We start from the raw sequence: 14,500 nt of genomic DNA, 5'->3' as shown, positions 1-14,500 counted from the left end.
GGTAATATTCTCCATTAAAAATAAATCTGCAATCACAAATACAAAACTTAATTAAGGAAATTATGTGACTAACGGACATAGGCAATTCATGCAGTACAAGTTCATTACTTAAATATTCTAGCACAGAGTCAATGGCAGAGATTATGGCAGTTGCGGTTTTTCTATGCAGTTTTACCTACTGAACAATGATTTTAAGTAATATTTATTATGACGACTGTAATTAACCCCCAAGGGCCAGTACTAAAGGTAATACTTCAGAAGCACTCCGCACTGGATATTAAAATAATAATCACCTACATGGAAAGAGCATGTGAAAAACAATATAAAAAGTATAGTCATTATATGAGAGATTGAAAGGGGTGGAATTAAATGAGCTTGATAAGTTTTTACCTCGAATTTTTCTTAAGTCGGGAGAGGTGTTTCCTCTACGGTAATGTTTACTTTTAATGAGCCTCTAACTTACTTTCTTACGCAAACAAAAGCAGTTCCAGTTACTCATTGTTGGCTGAGAGGTGTGACATCGTTATGACGTCACGGGTTTCATAACCAATTACGAACGACTTTAGTCGAAAACTAAGTTTCACTAGCATTTCAGCAGAGTATAAAGTTACCTGTCCAGTGTCCACTGGTATTCCTTGTTTATTGACTTGAATACTAATTACTCGAATAATGAAGCAAAAACCGGCATTTTGTCTTCCTGTAGCTATGGCAGAGGCAGTGGCTGGCCCTTCTGTCATTAATTTTGAAAGAGACCTTCGATTTCCTACCGATTGTTTGCAGTGCAATGTGGGTTACGGTGAATTTTATCATTATTTGTCTAGTGGTGGTAAAGAAGTTGTGATTGAATATGCTCAAAGACAATTTAATTCTAAAGCAAAAAAACTGGAAGTGTTGTGGAGCTATTTGTCGGATCGACTACAACAGGAACGCCTTTAGGGGTGATCTGCCACGGTAAGTAGCCTTACTGTAACCCCTGTGGCCAGCGCACGCAGCGCAACATTACCTCTTGCCAGTACATGCCGTGCTTGCCAAGCATCTTTAAATATGCGGATAAGGTGCGAAGCGCCGTTCCGCCACGGCCTTACTGACAGCACACATAAATCGATCGTCGCGGATATGTAGTCGCTCCGTACTTTGTTTGTTGTTGTTTTGGTATCGCCGCCGCCATATTGGTTTTGGTGTTCTTCCGCAGATTTCGTCGGCAGTCGAGTGGGCCCACCGAATCTGTAGGTGCTCCCAATTATTATTGCTGCAAAGCACTCCTTTCTAGTATTTCCCCACCCAAAACCTCCGATTCCCAACTGGGGGCCCCCAAGCTTGTTGGGTGGAAAAGGGGGTTAAAATAAAATTTCCTCAAGAAAACAAGATGAGAGTCACTGAAAAAAACCATTAAATGAAGGATTGTTAATTGTCTTTTAGAAACTGGTGATGCGGCTTGCTTCTGAAGAATTACCATTCTAAAGAATAGTTCCACACGAACTGCAAGGAACGTAACCGCGGGTACGACATCCACAAGGGATTGGGGCGTCCAATGTATTTTGCCATGTTTAGTATTGGCCCTTGGGGGTTAATTACAGTCGTCCGAATAAATATTACTTTAAATTCTTGTTCAGTAAGTAAAATAACATAGGAAAACGTCAATTGCCATAGTCTAGGCCACCGCGGATTGCTTCTGTAGAAAAACTGTCTTTGCAACTATTTTTGTAGGTGTTTACCCATAAATTGACGTGAGTTAACCTCCAAAATTTCTTAAAGTTACGCACAACTCTAAAGCTGTCTTTTCCAGGATGTTTTTCGTACCAGTTTGACTTGAGTTCCTGTTCTCACGGTCAAGATTCACTCATGATAAGGCTGCTTTCTTCAGCAACACGTATCTAGGAGGACTTTTTTTCCCTTTTTCCCTTCAAATTCAGTTTTAAGTAATGTTTTTCTAATTAATTTTTTTGTAATTAGTTTGTCATAAATTTACATTTTAGATTGTTGTAGTAAATATAATTTTAAGAGTTTTAAAATTGCTTTTATAGCTTGTCATAAATCTAATTTTAATTCTTGTAATTTAATATTTGAATTTGTCTTTATTTTTCTTTTGAATGTCGTAAGTTTAATTTTATTTTTCGTAAATTTAATATTTGTAGCAAATATATTTTTTTAATATATAAAAAATTTACGTTATTCATTTTGTTAATATAATTTGTGTATACTATTCTTAAAAAGTTCACTTATCTTCCACGCCTCTAGGGGCGGCGCCCCTAATGGGGCAGAGGAAACCCCCATGTTCTTCATAGTAGGTCGTAAGACCTACTATGCAGGTTCTTGGGTGGTTGTGAACAACTTGTCAACTAAAACTCTCCAACTAATAATCAAACTCTTTTCTTTCAGATGTTGAAGTGCATTAATCTATTTCTTAGTTTCCTTGAATGTTCAGATAGGTATTAGGTGTTTAAATGTGCTTGGCTACCTCCAACTCGGTTATGTTTGCAGAAGCTCCCCAAGGTTTGAGGAAATTATAAATGTTCATGAATGTTTATGTCATTAAACGGCAGTATTCGGCATTAATACTAATAAGTTAAATCTATGAACAGGTCTTGTGCCTTGGTATGTTTTACTTTAGAATCTTAATTTCCTTATAATGGATCAAGTTTGTGGTTAGGTTAAGACATATAAGCTATGGCATATATGCATATAGATTTTACCCGAATTCAATCAAATTGAAGCAATAAAGTGAGCGTTAGACTTAATAAAATTATCAGAGGTTTCGAACTTGGCATTTCCTTTCTTGCAACCGTTGTAGGGGTTATAGGAAACTTCCTAAATAATAGGGCTTGCTTATCAAATAGCTAATATCTTGGAAATCAAGACTAAGCAAAATTTTCCCTAGACAGAGGTTGTCCAGAATAATGTTTAGATGTATGCTGTTAGCAGACAGTATTATGATTATTCCGTGCTACTTAAACAGGCTAGTAGAACGCCTATAGAGGTCATGATCAAATAGTGTCAAAATCGGTGTATATGTTTGAATTTTACAGATAAACTATGATATAGTCATCAAAGTCATTAATGATATATTCTCTCTCTCTCTCTCTTGAAACGAGCTTTCGTCTGGAGCTGCCAGACATCCTCTAGACTAGGAAGCTGAGGGTGGACTGCTTTTGGTGTGGTGACCGTCCTCCTTATATTTGGGGGCGTCAGCAGGGTGTCTGGTGGAGGTAGGTCTTTTTATTATTAATATTATTTATTATTTACTATTTATTACTTCTATTTATTTTTTATTATTTATCTTTATATATTATTATTTATTATTATTCATTATTCATTATTCATTATTCATTATTTTATTATTTTTATTTTATATTTTTATATTTTTTAAAATTTTTTCAGTGAACTCCTAGCTAGGAACTTTCAGCAACCTGTTAACTTGACAGTACGATAGCAATTTTTTGTATTGAAAATAGGGAAATTTTAAATCATAGGATATTTCTTGCATAGAATAATTGGAATATCTGTTTTACTTTGAGTGGGGTGTAGTCAGTAGAGGTTGTCAGGTATATTTAGTTTTGATACTATTATATAGTATCAAAGTATTAGTGCCGAATTTATGATGCTATGCGCTAACACTGCCTCTATAATTTGTCACGGGGTAATATAGGCAATGAGTTTGTTACTCAATGAATACAAGCAGTGAGTTTGTTACTCAGTTAATACAGGCAATGAGTTTTTATTCAATTAATACAATGTGCTTGTTACATGACTACAGGCAATGAATTCGTCACTCTATGAATACAGGCTATGATTCGTTACTCTATGAATACAGGCGAATGAGTTCGTTACTCTATGATTACAGGCAATGAGTTTATTACTCATTTAATAGAGGCAGTGAGTTTATTAGTCATTTAACACAGGCAGTGATTCGTATCTATTACTAAAGTAATTAATTTGTTACTCAATTGATACAGGCAGTGAGTTTGTTACTCAATTAATACAGGCAGTTAGTTTGTTACTCAATTAATACAGGCAGTGAGTTCGCTATTCAATTAATACAGGCAATAAAAATCATTACAGGCAGTGAGTTTGTTACTCAATTAATACAGGCAGTGAGTTCGTTACTCAATTAATACAGGCAGTGAGTTCGTATTCAATAATACAGGCTTGAGTGCTATTCAATTAATAGGCAGTGAGTTCGTATTCAATTAATACAGGCAGTGAGTTCGCTATTCAATTAATACAGGCAGTGAGTTCGCTATTCAATTAATACAGGCAGTGAGTTCGCTATTCAATTAATACAGGCAGTGAGTTCGCTATTCAATTAATACAGGCAGAGAGTTCACTATTCAATTAATACAGGCAGTGAGTTCGCTATTCAATTAATACAGGCAGTGAGTTAGCTATTCAATTAATACAGGCAATAAAAATCATTACAGGCAGTGAGTTTGTTACTCAATTAATACAGGCAGTGAGTTTGTTACTCAATTAAAAACTCTTCCTTTCCATCTAAAGTATTCAGCAATGTCGTGACGAGGCACTAGAATTCAAAATTCACAAATGAATGTTGCTCTCTTGTGGTGCTTCGAGGTGTTCCACCTCCAGGCCCATGTTCTAAATTTTGCAGTTCTTTAAACATTTTGATTTTTCTATGTATGATTCTCTCGGGTTTATCAAGCTTTCTTGATATCTCTCCAACAGGAACTTGCACCGAATGCAGTGCAATAATTCTCTCGCGCTCATCGAGGGATGTTTCTTAGGCCGATAAATGACACATTGCCATTAGATTCCCGTGCACATAACATCAGAAGCAATAGAGTGAGGTCCCCTGGTTCACACTGTTAGGATATGTTTTTTTTTTCTTTTTGCTTTTAAATTTGATAGCATTTTGTGAGATTCCAATGTTTTCTGTAAAATTTAACAAATGGAAAAGTTCAACTACCTTCAACTTAATATTGAAATGATAATCTACGGACTATGTTTATGCAATACTACTAGTGATAGGTGTCTCCTATCTATTTGGTAATGTATATCTATGGTTGTGATATGACGTTTTTTATCACTTCGTTTCGTTATCTATGGTTGTGATATGACGTTTTTTATCACTTCGTTTCGTTCATGTCAATTTTGCTATATGGAAAATAGTTTTACACAATAACAATGTTCTAAAGATATCAGTGACTGTTTTTATCATCATTACATGTGATTTCTTCCATCTTTGAAGAGAAAAATATATAAGGCATGAATCGTGCGTCAGGCAGGTGAACGAAAAATTATTTAACTGCCTAGAGTTTTTTTGGCCGACAGTACTTCAAGTTACCTTACGAAAGAATTAATTATACACCAAAAGCGAGCAGGACTTTTAGAAAATAATATTTTAAACCAGTTGAAAAACAAGAGTTTCATATGATTTGATATTAATACTTATGATATTTCGATTAATAGCCATCTTCTACATATAACCAAAACCATAATCATCTTTTATTCCTCAAAGAACAGGTAATCTCTACAAATAAATTCATTAGTAACATAGATTACATCTCAGAAGGCTTAGAATTACTTTTTAGGCCTATAAATCATTTTGCAATATACAGGTAGCTTAAACACAGCCTGAAACTTCAACATTCGAAGAAAACTGGTTGCAATTCATATTCCTATTGTATTCCTATTCCATGTCTCTACGAATAAATTCATCAGTAACAGATTATATCTCAGAAGGCTTAGATTATTTTTTTATGCCTATAAAAAATTTTGCAACATACAGGCAGTTTAAACAACCGAAAACTTCCACATTCAAAGAAAACTTTTTTTTTTAAATCATAGTCCTACTTTGCAATAATTGTTATGACTGTTGAGCTGATATTGCCTAATGTCACAATGCTGCAGAAGTTATGTTGACCAGTCCGAGTTGTTGGCATGTTAAGTGTGCTTTCATTGCTGACACCGCTAACCTCATCACACCGCACTTTGAACTGAGCAACGTAAAATAAAAATAAAAAAATCAGTTCAAATCGCAGAGATTACGAATTATACCAATGCATAAAAGGGATTATATCTATTCAACCATAAGGAATATAGGGCTAGCTGTGAATTCGCAAACTTTTCGACATCTATGACAAAAAAAAAAAAAAAAAAAAAAAAAAAAAAAAAAAAAAAAAAAAAAAAAAAAAAAAAAAAAAAAAAAGTTTAGCACTACTTGGCAACATTACGTAGAGTCTGAGAATCTGGACGAAACAAAAAGAATCATGTCGCATGAGATTTGAGAACCACTGTTACAAAACTCGATAACTCTGATTTTATGGTTTCCAAGCTTGCAGTCCTGATGTTTCTCATCTTGTAATGCTTGCATTTGATGTTCCAAACAGATGGATGTTCTTTCAGTAATTCAATAAAATGTAATGTTAGTCCTTGTCCTCTCAAGGGTTTGGCGGGTGGTGGTGAGCGGACATCCTCCCCCCTCTGAACGTTGGCGCATCACTAAGCTGCGCAATGAAATCGAAATGGCTTGGCCCCATCGACACGTTCGTGATGCAGCTACGTGTTAAAAAAACAGTTTTTCAACGCATCCATCTAACACTGCGAGCATCATGATGCATAGTGTGTACGGGGCTTAATGGTTCCTTTCATAACGCTAAGCCAAGGCCTAATGATGGTCGCATAACTTTAAACTCTCCTCAGGCTAAACGTTTAAGAGCTTTCGCTTTTTGCTAAACTCTTGTGTATACTGTGCTCATAGCTGATTACGTTAAACTAATAAGTTCCAGTTAGATAATAAATATTAAATAAGTTTACGTAACGGGTTTAGCAATTGAAACTATACTAAACCAAATCTTCACTCACCAAACGCTGAAACATTTGGCGGGAAATAGTCTTTCCTCCATTAATTTTTACAGAACTGTAAATACATATTGGTAGACTTGGAAAATTAAAAAATTCCGATTTTCTTCAGTTTAATACTTGCAGACAAACAGAATGAAATTTATAAACAGTATGACAATTTAGAATGGTGGTAATTTCGAAAATGATAAACACTTGTCACCATTATCCTTCACCTTCCCTTAATTGAAACAAAGCGAAATAGGAATATTATCATCTAGGTTTTTTAATAACAATTTCACTCAAGGTTTCCATAATGTTTACGCGTTCACGTTGTCAAAAATGACAGTTGAAAATTAATAATTTTGTATATGCTCTACACTTAATTCCAGACCAAAGGAACTACTATCGGAACTGAACAAGAATTACAAATGGTTTGGAAAACTAATTAGGGGTAATTTGTTTTTTGTATACGAATGTCATCATGCTCTTAATCTAGGTTCCAAATATTCACTATTTCTAGTATAATATCAAGAGTTTTGTAAGAAAAAAGAACTAAACAAAAGAGAATCCTATAACTTCAGAAAATCATATTAACGTACTTTATCCATCAATATTTTCTCCTCCTAAGGTTCATTTTATTTTATATCTTAGAAGCTGTTCCCTTAAAATATATAATTATTTCTCAAAGATTATGTCTACTTGCCCATTAGAGGCATCCTAGTAAAAATAAGACAAAAACACTAAAGGAAAAGGGAATGCTATTAATGGCATGCTCACCTAAATATTTTATCTACAGACACCACTTTTTCACAAACATTCATACATAATACACCCGCACTGCATAGACGTAAGGAGTTTGTTTCTTCTGAGCAGCAGAGATGATCCAGTACATCATCCTGAAACAAAAGAAAAATATTAATTTGCTGCTCTGATACAAGATTTCTGTTTAAAATGTTAAAAAATATTAGGAGTTCTATTTTCATGAAAATATGACATAAAATTGATTAGCCAATTAATAAAACTAAGTTTACCGGCTGTTAAAGGTTAACACTTCAGAGAATTAGCTCAAAAAGAACTCATTTGGTAAAATAATTATATTTGTATTTTAATGCAGTCGTATTGGCATAAATTTGAACCATTAATTCTTTTCAAGGAGTTCACCAAGTCTGAAATCTGACCAGAAACAAACAAACATTTGTTGGAGAAGCTACCCACAAACACTAAAGTACCTGAAAGCCCCTTCCTTCCTTCTTCAGCCATTACCTGACAAATAAAAGTTGAACATACCAAATTTTCAACAGTTACAAAATCTACATTAGCATCTGTAACTAGATTGGTACTAACCAACTTGAACTATGGCACTCAATTAAAAAAACTAGTATCGCATAGCCTCAAACACTAAACATACAATGAGATATTGTAAACTTTGTACAAAAACTATTAACCTATAGCCTCTAAGTATACTATAATTTCAGGATTGACTAAAAATAAAACCTATTTAATGAAATAATCAGTTTTAACTATATTCAAATTATTTAGCATAGGAAGATTAAAAAATATCCGACTGTCCCCAAACTAACAGAGATTGAAGGCTTATTCAGGTCCCCCACCATTTCCATAGTGCTCGTAGCAGGACCCCCATTATCAAATTCTCCGTTTATTCATCAGATGTATTTGATCACATTTTAAATTCCACATTTGTTTAACTTTCCATATCATTAAACACTGACACCTTCACTGGTTGGATCATCCATCCTTAAATCAAAATTAAGGCAAATAAAAACACTAGCAGGAGATATTCTATCAGTCCAGTCAAGCAGTCGACCCAACTCAACCTTTCCTCGGAAAGTGAAGGAAGCTATGCGCAGGTGGGGTCATACCAGCAATCTTGGCAGTTTCATCGTCTTTCAGCCATGTCTCAGCAATGGCAAAAATGGCCATAAAATTTTCAATTAGCAAGTCTCCAATCTGAAGTGTTTGATTTCCTACCGATTGGATATTCACGTAAACTAATTTTAATTTTCTATTAGCAATCATTGCCATGGCCTATATAATCAATAATCCTCTTCATTACATAATGTAAGGTCTTGCATTCTTTTCAGTTCAGTGTATGACCATCCGTTTGATATTTGCGACCATGACAATTTATAGTGTTAGTTTCAACAGCAACAGTAATATTCTTTTTGCTTACTTCACCAAGATACACACATTCTTTGTGATTCACTAATTACCACATAACATCTAAACCATTCTTTCATTATCATCCCTATTGCAAGAATGACAGGCCACCACCGCAGTGATTTTACTAGCCATAGTGACTAGGTTAGCCGCATTAACGGGGGTAGGGCAGAGTAAAAAAGTTATAGTCAATTCTCCGTTTCAAACCGAGTAAAGCAAAAAAATGACTGATCCGCAAACCGAGTAAAGTGAAAAAATGACTGATCCGCTCTCGCACACACTTCATCCTGACAAAATATATTCAAATTCATGACTCCTAGAAATCTGAAAAAAGATATTTAAATTCATGACGCATATAAATCTGAAAAGAAGACATCTAAATTCAGACACCTGGAACGATAATAGATTGAAATTCGTGCAGCTTAGATTTTGTAAAAGCATCTTCTTTGAATACAAAATTTCATGAGCCGAGACTTGAACCTGTGCTGTTATGGTCACTAGTTAGCCACATCATAACATCATGATGATCCATGTTGCCACTGTCTCACCGCGTTGAGGCCATGACCGTCGAGACAGTAGGGGACGTCAATGCCAGGGAAGGATCGGCCTGTCAAAGCCTCCCCTCCCCTAGTACTGTCACGGAACCCTAAACCGTGAGGCAAGCCCCAAACTAGTAAGGGCGAAGCCTTCCTAGAAAGGGACTCCCGGAATCAACATTGATATGGGTTTCACACCATACCAATGCCAACCCCAGGTTTCTTTACTTGAAAGTAAAAGGGGTTCAAAAGTAGGAAGTAAAGTAAGAGGCGACTTATGCTCGTAGAGCCTGTTCCATTGTTAGTAATTTTGATTTGGTTCAAGTCTTCAGCTATAAGTGGCAGCTAGCCAAAAGTAGTATCTGAAAACCCCTTCCTTCCTTCCTCACCCATTAAACTTACAAATATAATTTCAACAGTTACAAAATCTACATGAGCATCTATAAATTAAGACACATGGAACCATGGAGAGTGAATCCAGAAATAAGATATTTAAATGGAACAATGACTTAATCTGAAAATATATAAGTAGGAAAAAATTCTATATCGAAGAACTATCAAATAATTCATCGAAGAACAATCGAAGAACTCATCGAAGAACAATCGAAGAACTCATCGAAGAACAATCGAAGAACTTAAGTCATATTTGCACTTTCTTCACCACACTGCTTAGTGCAGTTCTATTGCAGTCACTTCACCAGCACAAATAGCACTACCGCACTCACAGTTGCACTCACTTCACCAGCACTGCTTAACTACTGACAATAAAATAATGTATGTACACTTAACTACCAACGCAAAATAATATATGTAAACAAACATTTCACTTACTATAAACCCATTGACAAATTATTTCAATTCAATGATTTCCTATAAAAAAAATTACCAAAATAATAGTTTTGACTATCTGAATACTATTTAGCATCAAATGATTAAATAAACAGACTATCTGCAAACTCTTTAACATTGAATAATTAAATAAACTATCTTCAAACTATTTAGCATTGAATGATTAAATATACTGCCTATCTACAAGCTATTTAGTGTCAAATGATTAAATAAACTGACTATCTACAAACTATTTAGCATCGAATGATCAAATAAACTGCCTATCTGCCAACTATTTAGAGTAATTATTAAATAAACTTATTATCTACAAACTATTTAGCATCGAATGATTAAATATACTTTTACTATCTGCAAACCACTTATCCTCGAGATATTGAATAAATTATTTGAATATCTGAAAACTAGCTAAACTGGAAATAGGTTATGTAAATTAATTGAACCTGGAATAATGAGTGAATCTGGAAATAAGATAATTAAATGGAACAATGACTTAATCCGGAAATAAGGTATAAAGTTCATGAAAAAACTATCAAAGAGCTCTACGAAGAACAATCTAAGAACTCTTAAGAACAATCGAAGAACTCTAAGAACAATTGAAGAACTTGACTCATATTTGCAGTTTATTCACTAGCGCTGATTAGTGCCGTACTATTGCACTCACTTCACCCGTGCTGCTTAGTGCCGTACTATTGCACTCACTTCACCCGTGCTGCTTAGTGCCGTACTATTGTAGTCACTTCACCAGCACAGATAACACTACTGCACTCACTTAATCACCGTTTCGCACTATTGCACTCAATTCACCAGCACTGCTTAACTACTAACACAATTAAAATATATGTACACAAACATTTCACCTCGTCTACCATAAACCTATTGATTCAAATTATTTAAATTCCAGGATTTGACAAAACTATCATATTAATAGTTTTGATTGTCTGCACAAGATTTAGCATCAAATGATTAAAACACTGTCTGCAAACTATTTAGCATCGAATGATTAAATACAAGACTATCTGCAAATTACTTATCCTCGAGAGATTAAATAAATTCTCTGACTATCTGAAAACTATCTAGCCTCGAGAGATTAAATATTTTTTTTATTATCTCCAAACTATTCAGCCTATAGAGATTAGATAAATTCTTTGGCTATCAGCTAACTATTTAGCCTTGAAAGAGTAAATACTTTCTTTGACTATCTACAAACTATTTAGCCTCGACGAGATGAAATTAAGTTTTTTTTCTTTTATAAAAGAAATCGGTAACTGGCTTATACAAACCTCCAATCCATGTCAAAATCCGGAAAGAGAACTTCAACCCTGTATTTAAGTCTTCAGAGTAAAGATGATACAGTACAGTTTCCTGTAACAAAAATAAAATAATCTTAATTTGTTGTCTCTCCAGGTGTCCATTAAAGCAGCTTTTGCCACTGGAACGCACTACTCTATTTTTTCAATCTATTAAGAGAACATTTGAGCTTCATTTTAATGGAACTGTAATTAATAAGCATTATAAAGATTCTTTACCACTTAATATCCATACGTTATTGCAATCTATTCATTCTTAAAGGGATTTGACCAAAGGTGAATTCCGACTAAACACAATATGTTGGAAAAACTTCCATCAAAACATCAAATACCCTATTCACAGAGGACAGCATGTGCCCCAAATTTTTCAGAATATGAATAATTTCTCATCCGCTTTCATACACAAAATCTGTGGGACGACAAATTCCCCAGAAGTGCAATACATTCTTTTTGTAACTTCTCTATTTAGTGTCATTCAACATAAAGTGGAAGGAACTACTATTGAACTGAAGAATTACAAATGGTTTGGAAAACTCATTAAGTTTTGTCTTTTTTTATTGGAATGTCATTATTCTTTTAATCTAGGTTCCAAATATTCACCATTTCTAGTGTAATATTGAGATGACTTTTGTAGGAAACAAGAACTAACAAAGAGAATCCTATAACTTCAGGAAATCATATTAACGTACATTATCCATCAATATTTTCTCCTCCTAAGGTTCATTTTATTTTATATCTTAGAAGCGGTTCCCTTAAAATAGATAATTATTTCTCAAAGATTATGTCTACTTGCCCATTAGAGGCATCCTAGTAAAAATAAGACAAAAACACTAAAGGAAAAGGGAATGCTATTAATGGCATGCTCACCTAAATATTTTATCTACAGACACCACTTTTTCACAAACATTCATAATACACCCGCACTGCATAGACGCAAGGAGTTTGTTTCTTCTGAGCAGCAGAGATGATCCAGTACATCATCCTGAAACAAAAGAAAAATATTAATTTGCTGCTCTGATACATGATTTCTGTTTAAAATGTTAAAAAATATTAGGAGTTCTATTTTCATGAAAATATGACATTATAAAATTGATTAGCCAATTAATAAAACTAAGTTTACCGGCTGTTAAAGGTTAACACTTCAGAGAATTCGCCCAAAAAGAACTCATTTGGTAAAATAATTATATTTGTATTTTAATGCAGTCGTATTGGCATAAATTTGAACCATTAATTCTTTTCAAGGAGTTCACCAAGTCTGAAATCTGACCAGAAACAAACAAACATTTGTTGGAGAAGCTACCCACAAACACTAAAGTACCTGAAAGCCCCTTCCTTCCTTCTTCAGCCATTACCTGACAAATAAAAGTTGAACATACCAAATTTTCAACAGTTACAAAATCTACATTAGCATCTGTAACTAGATTGGTGCTAACCAACTTTAACTATGGCACTCAATTCAAAAACACTAGTATCGCATAGCCTCAAACACTAAACATACAATGAGATATTGTAAACTTTGTACAAAAACTATTAACCTATAGCCTCTAAGTATACTATAATTTCAGGATTGACTAAAAATAAAACCTATCTAATGAAATAATCAGTTTTAACTATCTTCAAATTATTTAGCATAGGAAGATTAAAAAATATCCGACTGTCCCCAAACTAACAGATTGAAGGCTTATTCAGGTCCCCCACCATTTCCATAGTGCTCGTAGCAGGACCCCCATTATCAAATTCTCTGTTTATTCATCAGATGTATTTGATCACATTGTAAATTCTACATTTGTTTTTACTTTCCATATTATTAAACACTGACACCTTCACTGGTTGGATCATCCATCCTTAGATTAAAATTAACGCAATAAAAAACACTAGCAGGAGATATTCTATCAGTCCAGTCAAGCAGTCCCCAACTCAACCTCTCCTCGGAAAGTGAAGGAAGCTATGCGCAGGTGGGGTCATACCAGCAATCTTGGCAGTTTCATCGTCTTTCAGCCATGTCTCAGCATGGCAAAAATGGCCATAAATTAAACTAATTTTAATTTTCTATTAGCAATCATTGCCATGGTCTATATAATCAATAATCCTCTTCATTACATAATGTAAGGTCTTGCATTCTTTTCAGTTCAGTGTATGACCATCCGTTTGATATTTGCGACCATGACAATTTATAGTGTTAGTTTCAACAGCAACAGTAATATTCTTTTTGCTTACTTCACCAAGATACAAACATTCTTTGTGATTCACTAATCACCACACTCTAAACCATTCTTTCATTATCATCCCTATTGCAAGAATGACAGGCCACCACCGCAGTGATTTTACTAGCCATAGTGACTAGGTTAGCCGCATTAACGGGGGTAGGGCAGAGTAAAAAAAGTTAGATAGTCAATTCTCCGTTTCAAACCGAGTAAAGCAAAAAAATGACTGATCCGCAAACCGAGTAAAGTGAAAAAATGACTGATCCGCTCTCGCACACACTTCATCCTGACAAAATATATTCAAATTCATGACTCCTAGAAATCTGAAAATAAGATATTTAAATTCATGACGCATATAAATCTGAAAAGAAGACATCTAAATTCAGACACCTGGAACGATAATAGATTGAAATTCGTGCAGCTTAGATTTTGTAAAAGCATCTTCTTTGAATACAAAATTTCATGAGCCGAGACTTGAACCTGTGCTGTTATGGTCACTAGTTAGCCACAGATCATACATGATGATGATCCATGTTGCCACTGTCTCACCGCGTTGAGGCCATGACCGTCGAGACAGTAGGGGACGTCAATGCCAGGGAAGGATCGGCCTGTCAAAGCCTCCCCTCCC

At 34.6% G+C, this 14,500-nt stretch overlaps 1 long non-coding RNA gene across 6 annotated transcripts in view; it reads right to left on the bottom strand.

Moving 5' to 3' along the window:
• Nucleotides 1-14,500, bottom strand: part of LOC135220474 (uncharacterized) — a 140,739-nt gene that overhangs the window by 92,454 nt on the left and 33,785 nt on the right. For 4 of the 6 annotated variants that reach the window (XR_010315700.1, XR_010315699.1, XR_010315702.1 and 1 more), the window contains exons 4-5: nt 12,536-12,650; nt 11,642-11,723 (exon numbers count right to left, since the gene is read on the bottom strand). This is a non-coding gene — a long non-coding RNA (uncharacterized LOC135220474). Of the gene's footprint in view, nt 1-6,917; nt 7,695-11,641; nt 11,724-12,535; nt 12,651-14,500 lie in introns of those variants that run through there. The other 2 variants (XR_010315701.1, XR_010315704.1) reach the window with 2 other exon arrangements.

This window comes from Macrobrachium nipponense, chromosome 2, assembly GCF_015104395.2.
Source record: "Macrobrachium nipponense isolate FS-2020 chromosome 2, ASM1510439v2, whole genome shotgun sequence".
Taxonomy (NCBI): Eukaryota; Metazoa; Arthropoda; class Malacostraca; order Decapoda; family Palaemonidae; genus Macrobrachium; species Macrobrachium nipponense.
Note: the sequence above shows the minus strand (reverse complement) of the source record. Positions and strands in the feature narration are given on the sequence as shown.